Genomic DNA, 9,691 nt, shown 5'->3' on the forward strand with positions numbered 1-9,691 from the left:
TGAAAATAGTTGGATCTACACTGCTGCTCAATCACAGCTGCCTGATCAATGTTTTTCATTAGCAATTTAGCAAAGTTGATGGTGGTGGTGTGCGTGTCTGTGTGAGTGAAAGACAGAGAGAGGGAGCGACAGATTTTCTGTTATAACCTTCATTTTATGTACGCACAGTGTGAGCACTCAGGTCGCATCAGAGCATCGGGCCGTATAGTTTGAGACCCTGCACTCTAAAAAATATTCGTTGTGTTTGTCGGTAGAACTTAACAAAAAAGCATTTTTCTGCTAAAAAAAAGTAAGTTGCCTACATGTACACGTTTCAGTGAGTTGAATAATCAATGTTAGAAGTCAGTGCAACACAAAAATTAAAAAACAGCTCCTTAACTTAAATGTTTGAGTATATTGAATAAAATACTTTTGTCATCAATCAACAACAGAAAATATTAAGTTTGTGTAACATGTAAAAATGAGTTTCAACATCCTTCCTGTTTGAATTGAGACCATTCAGACAGACGAGGGCAACCCCGTAGCATATGTTCGTATCGTGCGCAACAGTTTCTGGATTCTTGTGGCTTCGTGGGAGAAGAGGTGTGTTTGCCCTCGACTGTGTTCGGTGAGTTAAGTAAGTACTGAATTCTAAATAGATGAATTACAAGTTATATTTGTACACTCTAAAATGTCATATTAAAAAAAACTGAAATTTGATGGTTTTAATCGTAATTTAGCAGAGTAGAGTTGTTGTTGTTTTTTTAAGTTTAGCTAGCCGTTTCTTTTAGCTAGCAAACGTTCCTCACAAATAAAAGAGTACAGATACAATTAAAACATGTCACTTGTCAGGGTACATTTGGTTAGCTGATAGACTATGCCGACAGCAGAGCATGTTCAATTTGAACCCGTATATGTTCAAATTAACCGGTCAGTAGCTGCCTGCATTTTTATCATGGTGTCAGAGTAAATTCGTGTTTCCACAAGATGGTCTCGGGTGAGGTAACTAATTACTGACAGAGTCAAATGTGGTGAATTTATCCCTGACTAAAAGTATTTCTATCAATTGTGTTGATGTTCTAAGCTCGACTGGGAATTCTGCCTGAGATTAAAGTTGGTTGACCTAGCAAAAAAAAACAACCAAAAAACAATATTGTGTGTGTGTGTGTGTGTGTGTGTGTGTGTGTGTGTGTGTGCGCGCGTGCATACGACTTGCATTTGCTTTCTGTAATTGTAAGCATAATGTAAAGTGTGGGATTGTGGCATGTCCACAGTGGTATTTAAATAGTTTAAAAGAAATTTCTCTTGCACATTTGGATTTGACACCTTATTACAAGTTTAAACTGCAGTCTGTAGATGTCAATTTTAAAATTCAATTTTGTTCAGTCTTTATGATTAATCTTTTTCAGTGTTGCATTGTAGTGTTTTAGAGAAGGTTTTATACTTAAAATAGCTTGTTAACTCAAAAGCTTCAATAATTCTTTGCATTACAAAAGGTCGCAGTAAATTTCAAAATGCATTGGACTTGCAAAATTTGCAAGTTTGAAACATCAAGAAGGAATGAGCTCTTAAAGCATTACAGGCTTAAACATAGCCATGGTGGACTGTTTATACCTTGCCTGTACTGGGATTGTTACTGCTCATTTGAACATGTGCTTCTCATAGGAACCGAAAACACACTCCTCACTCATTGGATGACTTCAAGCCTGAGCTGATACAGAGGTGTGTCAGTCGTTTGAATGCAGGAGATGATCCTCTTGAGGAACATAATGAAAATCCATTGTGTGAAGATGTAGCAAATGAAGAGGATGAAGAAATTGGGGAATTGCCTAATTTAATTGAGAAACATTTAGCCCACCTACTACTAAAACTGGAAAGTATATATAATGTACCTCGCAGGTGTATTGATGAATTAGTTGTTACAGTTACAGTTATAGTTCATGTCATTCTCTGATTCAGGTCCTATTCATCAAAAGCACAATTGTGCTGTTGATGAAATTTAGGTTACATTTACTTTTAGTCACTTTATCCTATTGCTAGCAAAGTGGGCATTTAAAGCAGGCCAGTGTGTAACAGTTTAAATTGAAGTTACAAAGATTAAATCTTTATTTCTTTTAAAAACATATTTAAAATCAATATTTGGCACAATGCAAGTCACATAAATGTAATAGTTTTGACTTTTCACCTAATAAACTGTAAGTTTAAGTTTTGTTTTGCTTTTTTTATTCTCCAGAGTTCGGTGGAAATGAAGAGAGAGGTCGCAATCCGTTGCCTGAAGGTGTACCTGAAAGAGAAGGAAGAGGATCTCTTCAGAGAACAGCTGGTAGGTGAATCTCGCATTCTTTTGTGTTTTATTTTTAAATGGCACATAAAATGCTGACATGTTTCCATTTAAACTACCTACTTGCCAGGATGGTGAACAACAGTTCCCAGAAGAAGTGGTAAAGATTGTAGACACCAGACGAGCAGCAGTGTCTCTCCCAGCTGTCGCTAAAATTGTGATTGAAGGAACAGCAGTCCTGGAAGACCTTGATGTGCCCAGAGTGTGTGCCTTAATGATGGGGCTTATATACACTCTCAATCTGAGCTACCCAAAACAAGTAAAGAACACTCTAGAGGTATTTCTGGAACTTGATGGGCTTAAACCAGTCCACGGGTAATGTCTGTTAAGTGCAAACTTCTGTCATGAAACGAATGTGAATTGGACTGTAGTATTCCGATGTGCCTGTTACGTTTTTGTATGCAGTCCTAGATGAGTGTAGTTTTGAGAAAAGTTTGTAATACATATAATCTTAGCTTTGGATTGTTCTGTTGTTGAACATTAAAATCTTTTGTCATTTCCTTGATTCTGCGACAAGTTGAACAAGTTGATACCAATTTAAGTTAATGTTAATGTACATGAAGTACTTTTTTTTTTTTAGTCATTTATAATTAAAGGGCTGCTGTAATGTCTCATTTATGTTGTATTGACACAGAAGTGTATTACTTTGAAAATGTTTTGTAATAAAATAATCAATTGGAATAAGTGAAATGGCTTTGTGTGATTTTTAGAAAAGCTACTATAGAAACCTAAACTAATTGGCATGGATAATTGTGAGTAGGATACATGTAAAAAAGTTCGTTGGTGTAACTCAACTAATGTAATTTCTCAACTTAATTTTACCAGAAATTTTAAATTAATATTAGGTTGCATAAACTTAATTATGCTTGTGGAGGTCAAGGTAAATCATGTTGGTTTGTTAAACAAGTTGAGTTAGCCAAACCTAAAAATTACTTGCTGAATTTACTTAATAATATGCAAAATTTGTAACTTAAAAAGCTGAGTGGAAATTGTTACCTTACTTTTTTAAGTTGAGGCAACAAAATATTTTTTAGAGTGTGCATCGTGACCTACCAACTTCTAACCCCTGCGAGTCAATCGTGCAGTTTGAGCAGGAGCTGAATGTACTGTCATCCGAGACTTGCACCGCAGTGTCGGCGTTTGTTTCCCTGTTGGCCATGCTTCTTGTTGTGGTCATCTGTTGTCTTCCGGTATTTTCTCCGCAAGCGACCTTTCCTCAACCAATGAGATGAGCGGTAATCTGAATTGTCATACTCGAATTGTCATAAGTGTGCTGTCAGCTCATTGGTCACAAAGCAGGAGAGGGGCTGGGAATTATGTTTTCAAACAAAGCGTTAATTCCATAAACATTTATAGACTACTTTTGATTCTCACTGTATTACGGGACAAAGTGCGTCCCTTATTAGCTCAATACGGGACGTGTACTTTTGTTTCGAAATACGGGACAATTCCGTTTTTTAAGGGACGGTTGGCAACCCTACCTGCACCCCAAGCCCTGCGTGTGTGGGTGGGTGTGGTAGAGTGGGAATAGGGAGGCAGCTGAGGATGGAGAGGGAAGAAAGGGAGGGGCAAGCGGCCCCTCTCTGGGGCCAGCTCCCCCGCTGACCCCAGTAGGCACCCCACACTCTGGAACCCAATAGGGCAAGGGGGCCCAGGCCCATCCGGACCGAGGGCCCGCAGCAGCAGCAACGCCCAGCCCCACAGAGTCTGAGGCAGCCCACCTGACTCCACCCCAGAGAAGACTGCACCCACCCCATCATCCAATCATCTCCCAAACTACACAAGACAATAGACACCCAGGTTGAGTTCATTCTCCACCTCTCCTAAATCTCTCCCCCCACCTCCAGAGTAAGCTCTTTTAGTGAGGAGACCACCTGCAAAGACATAACAACCTCCCCACCAGTTAGAGAGCCCCCTAGTTGGGCCGATGAACCAGAGGTCCCCTGCACTGGGGCTGAGCCCCCCTGCACCCACCCGCCCACTGCTCCGGCGACACAACAGCCAGGACCCAAGCCCCCAAGGCCCGGCCAGCACCCCAGACCGGGGGGCGGAGCACCTCCAGACCCCCAAGCCTCCACGCCCGTCCCGGATCCTCCCAGGCTACCAGGCCAGTAACCAATGTCCACCAGCACAGACCCTCCCCCATCTCCGCTGTATGCCTGCTGGGCTTTAAAATTACTGAGATCCTTTAAGACCGGTTACCCTTTAGGACTCACAGTAGGGTTCACTTTCAGGTTGGTTTCTGTCAAAAAAGGAGGAGCACAGTTTTAATTGAAATCAGTTAAAGGTCCATCTGAGTTGATTAATAAGTTGAAGATGATGATTAGGAAATAAACAGTTTTTTTAGTTTTAGTACATCACCACTGTAGATTAAAAACCACATAATCAATGTATGATTCAAGCACAGACTTTGTCTTTAATGGGAAGGGATTTATTAAAAAAGTTACCTTACCTTTCACTAATAGTCCTTGGATAAACTGAAATCATCTTATATGCAAAGAATATCTGTGGTGCTTTTCCATGTATCTGCTGACTTAATGAAGGCCCAGTTTAGATAACCACATATTTTAAGTGCTGTCTTATGCCAGTGGGTGGTGGGGGTCAAAGAGTAGCTACTGGTCTGTGTGTGTTGTTTTCTTTAACATTTGGTCTTCAATCCTCCAGAATGAGCACACCACAGTACAGGAATAATAACCTGTTGTCTTTGGTGTCCTCCCCTGGTGAGCTTGATGTTTCCATCCAGTGTGTTGATGTGTTTGGTTAAAGCCTCTGCTTCTTCAGTTTTGATTTTAAATCATCTACATGTCTAAACCAGTGGCTATATGCTGTGTCTTTGAAAGAGCCTACAGCTTTAATTTCCTCTCCCTCCTGCAGGTTGGCTGCAGTAGGGGACACCTCGTTACTTTTGCCTGTGGAAATGTTTGTTGTGTTTGTGGTGGTAAGGAAGAGGTCTAACAGGGTGCAAAGCTAAACAGGGGTGAAGCTGAGTCTTCCGTGTAAGGAGCTGTCTCTGTAGACACTTTCTGATGGTGGCTACTGCCTCAGTTGTGAAATGTGAGCTGATAGTTTAAAATGTGGACCTTGCTGATGAAGTCCGTGGAGAGTGATGAGTAGTGTTTCCCATAAGTAGAATTTGTGGTTTATAAGGTCAGATTATTTTATCATTATACTGAACTTATAACTGAAAAAAGTCTAAACATAAACTGTTATTACCTTATTATCATGTCATTGATGTTTTATTCCAAACAGATCAGTGTTGGATGTATGTGGCCGAGACACTAAACCTTAACATAAAGAAATGAATGTGATGTGATACATAACTGTGTTCACAGTTTCTTCTGGTAAAATCATCTTCTTCTTGTTTTATAGAAAGATCATGGGAGAACCTGTAGAACAACCACCAACCAAAGCATCAGCAGGTAGGAAATCTGTGGTTTGTCTGATGAGATGTATGGATGTACATGAGGTAGATTCCCTTTTTGTAACATTTTTTTTTTTTAGAAAAAAAAGATATTCTGGCATTTGTTAGAAAAAAAATGTCAGAACATTTAGACTTCATTATATATATGCTTGCCTTTAAAACAAACAGTCTCTATCATTATAAGTACATCAAAATCAAATGTTTCGAAACATGTCTTAATCTTTTTTGGCACATTTTTATAACATGAGAACTGCCAATGTTGTCTGCCAAGCCTGGCAGAAAAAGCAACTGGACTTTTTTTTTTTACTTTGAACCCACACACCCTAAAATTCAGTATTTGAATATGAGATGATGAAGTTTTAATTCAACAGATTTAGAGTATTTTTCACATGATTGAGATTGAGATGCATGTTTATGTCTCTTTATTCTTCCTGTAGAGGAGGAGCTTGCCAGCGTGCGGTCAGCCTTTGTTTGTAGGGTGTCACCAGAAATCCTCACACAGCTCCTTGAAGCTCTTGTAAGTGACGGTGTTTTAAATGAATTGGAGAAAGAATCAATACTGGAAGGGAACCCAGTCAGAGCAGACAAGGCACGCTGCTCCATCGACTCAGTGAGGAAGAAAGGGGACCAAGCATGCAGGATAATGATCAGACATCTTCAGAGTATAGATCTCTCTTTTTTCTCAGCTGCGTTTATACTCTGATCCATCTGCTCAGCAAGATGAGGTCATGTATCTCTATAAGAATGGTCACCACCAGTTTGTTGCGATGTGAAAGTGTGAAACTTCAGAATTCATTGTAAGAAAAGGGGGAGGAAAAGAAAGAAAAGCCATAGTTGTTTGACTTGAATGCTTCAGGAAAAAAAATGAAAACAAAATGCCATATTTATATAGAATAATGTAAAGCATTTATTTTTGTGTCCAGAAATGGTTTACATTATCTGTCTCCTTTCTAATTTACAGCAGGAATTATATTTGAATACTGAATGTCTGTCAGGTGCTTCTTTTAAATGGTGAACATAGCAGTAGGGATACATTATAACACTTGAACATTGTACTATTTGGAAACAAAGTTATTTCTTTTGGTTTTTTTCTGTTATTTCTTTCTTTTCTTTTTTAAATTCAGATGTTCTTCAGGATTGTCAGCCTAAATTCAAGTCTAACCTGAATAGGAAGTTCCAGTGTGTGTTTGAGGGGATTGCTAAAGCAGGAAACCCAACCCTTCTGAATCAGATCTACACAGAGCTCTACATCATAGAGGGAGGGACTGCAGAGATCAATGATGAACATGAGGTCAGACAAATTGAAACAGTATCCAGGAAACCAGACAGGCCAGAAACAACAATAAGAAAAGAAGACATCTTTAACGACTCACCTGGAAGAGATAAACCAATCAGAACCGTGCTGACAAAGGGAGTGGCTGGCATTGGGAAAACACTCTTAACACAAAAGTTCAGTCTTGGCTGGGCTGAAGACAAAGCCAACCAGGACATCCAGTTCATATTTCCATTTACTTTCAGAGAGCTGAATGTGCTGAAGGAGGAAAAGTTCAGCTTGGTGGAACTTGTTCATCACTTCTTTACTGAAACCAAAGAAGCAGGAATTTGCAGCTTTGAAGACTTCCAGGTTGTGTTTATCTTTGATGGTCTGGATGAGTGTCGACTTCCTCTGGACTTCCACAAAACTACAATCCTAACTGACCCTTGCAAGTCCACCTCAGTGGAAGTACTGCTGATAAACCTCATCAGGGGGAAACTGCTTCCCTCTGCTCGCATCTGGATAACCACACGTCCTGCAGCAAGCAGCCAGTCAGATCCCTCCACACTGTGTTGGCATGGCGACAGAGATCAGAGGATTTACTGACCCACAGAAGGAGGAATACTTCAGGAAGAGATTCAAAGATGAGGAACAGGCCAACAGAATCATCTCCCACATCAAGACATCACGAAGCCTCCACATCATGTGCCACATCCCAGTCTTCTGCTGGATCACTGCTACAGTTCTGGAGGATGTGCTGAAAACCAGAAGGGGAGGACAGATGCCCAAGACCCTGACTGAGATGTACATCCACTTCCTGGTGGTTCAAGCCAAAGTGAAGAAGGTCAAGTATGATGAAGGAGCTGAGACAGATCCACACTGGACTCCAGAGAGCAGGAAGATGATTGATTCTCTGGGAAAACTGGCTTTTGATCAGCTGCAGAAAGGAAACTTGATCTTCTATGAATCAGACCTGACAGAGTGTGGCATCGATATCAGAGCAGCCTCAGTGTACTCAAGAGTGTTCACACAGATCTTTAAAGAAGAGAGAGGACTGTACCAGGACAAGGTGTTCTGCTTCATCCATCTGAGTGTTCAGGAGTTTCTGGCTGCTCTTCATGTCCATCTGACCTTCATCAACTGCAGTCAATCTGCTGGAAGAACAACCTACATCGTCCTGGTGGTCAAATTTTTTTAATGCACCAAAACTACAGCATGTCCACCAGAGTGCTGTGGACAAGGCCTTACAGAGTCCAAATGGACACCTGGACTTGTTCCTCCGCTTCCTCCTGGGTCTTTCACTTCAGACCAATCAGACTCTCCTAAGAGGTCTTCTAACACAGACAGGAAAGAGCTCACAGACCAATCAGGAAACATTCCAGTACATAAAAGAGAATCTCAGTGAGAATTTGTCTGCAGAGAAAAGCATCAATCTGTTCCACTGTCTGAATGAACTGAACGATCTTTCTGTAGTGGAGGAGATCCAACAGTACCTGACTTCAGGAAGTCTCTCCACTGGTAAACTGTCTCCTGCTCAGTGGTCAGCTCTGGTCTTCATCTTACTGTCATCAGAAAAAGATCTGGATGTGTTTGACCTGAATAAATACTCTGCTTCAGAGGAGGCGCTTCTGAGGCTGCTGCCAGTGGTCAAAGCCTCCAACAAAGCTCTGTAAGTACAATTGTACTCATCCATTTAACATCCAGTTGTGTCAGTAACTTATTTCTGACATATTTATTTGGCAAACAATAGCTTTTACTTGGGTGGCGTGTCGTGCATTAAACAAAGCATTTCCATTGTGACTTAGTTATAATCAAATTATTTGAATTACTCAGTGAATCATTGCAGCCATAGAATCATCCTTAGTTACACTTTATTAAACTTAGAATTCTGAGTGCTTCTTTGGATGTACTTAGAATTGCTTCTTCACTCACCTCTTTCCACTTTCTGTGTGTTCATGCACCACTGTTGAATGTAACTTACTAATAAAATCCCTACAAAATCTGTCTACTGCACTGTGCCTTGGTGTTCCACATTGTGATTTTTGTTTGTATTTTGTTTGTTTTTTTGGCCTGTGCTTTCCCCTCACTTCAAACTGGTTGAAGCAGATAGTCCAGCACCTCAGTTTATCCTCAATCTGAAACTAGCTGTTTTAGCAATTTAACCTTTAAACACACCTCCCCTTGTCATCCCTCCTATTGTTGCCATAAAATTTAATCTTGATTTTAAAAATAAACCACCAAATAAAACAACAACAACAACAACAACAACAAACAATCCAAGTCAGACTTCATGGCACCAAATTCTTAAGGTTTTGTCAGCCTTTGATGACAAACTGCACCACAATCTAAAACAGGCTTTCTCATCATTATTATTTTTTTCTTTTTTGAGCTTAATTAGGAGTTAAGCATTGATCTCAGTCTGTAGTTCAGCACCACTGAAAGAATAATAATTTCCTAACAGCTTATAAAACAAATGATCGGCATAGTTTTCCTCAGTGTGTTGCATACCTATTTTGTAGATTTATGCATCTATATTGTCTTCCTGTTCATCTTAGCCACACACAGAACAGCTCTTTTTGTTGCAATTGGATCTAGAACACAATTCAAATCAGGCAACATCTCCTAACCTGGATGATTTTTAAAGTGGATTCTAGGAAGTTAAAAATTGTCTTGAACTGCTTGTACGATGATAGCT

At 40.1% G+C, this 9,691-nt stretch overlaps 1 long non-coding RNA gene and 1 pseudogene across 1 annotated transcript; both read left to right on the forward strand.

The window, feature by feature from the left end:
• The first annotated feature begins 312 nt into the window (after window positions 1-312).
• LOC147301528 (uncharacterized) lies at window positions 313-2,282 on the forward strand. The gene is made up of 3 exons (XR_015127366.1): window positions 313-607; window positions 1,645-1,701; window positions 2,213-2,282. It is a non-coding gene; the product is annotated as an uncharacterized LOC147301528 (long non-coding RNA).
• Window positions 2,283-4,247: 1,965 nt separating this feature from the next.
• On the forward strand, window positions 4,248-8,692 carry LOC147301529 (protein NLRC3-like; annotated as a pseudogene).
• Window positions 8,693-9,691: the final 999 nt, after the last annotated feature.

This window comes from Aulonocara sp. 'chitande type north' Nkhata Bay, linkage group LG23, assembly GCF_057382095.1.
Source record: "Aulonocara sp. 'chitande type north' Nkhata Bay isolate Kocher_YH1m ecotype deep benthic linkage group LG23, A_spYH_male_GT1.1, whole genome shotgun sequence".
NCBI lineage: Eukaryota > Metazoa > Chordata > Actinopteri > Cichliformes > Cichlidae > Aulonocara > Aulonocara sp. 'chitande type north' Nkhata Bay.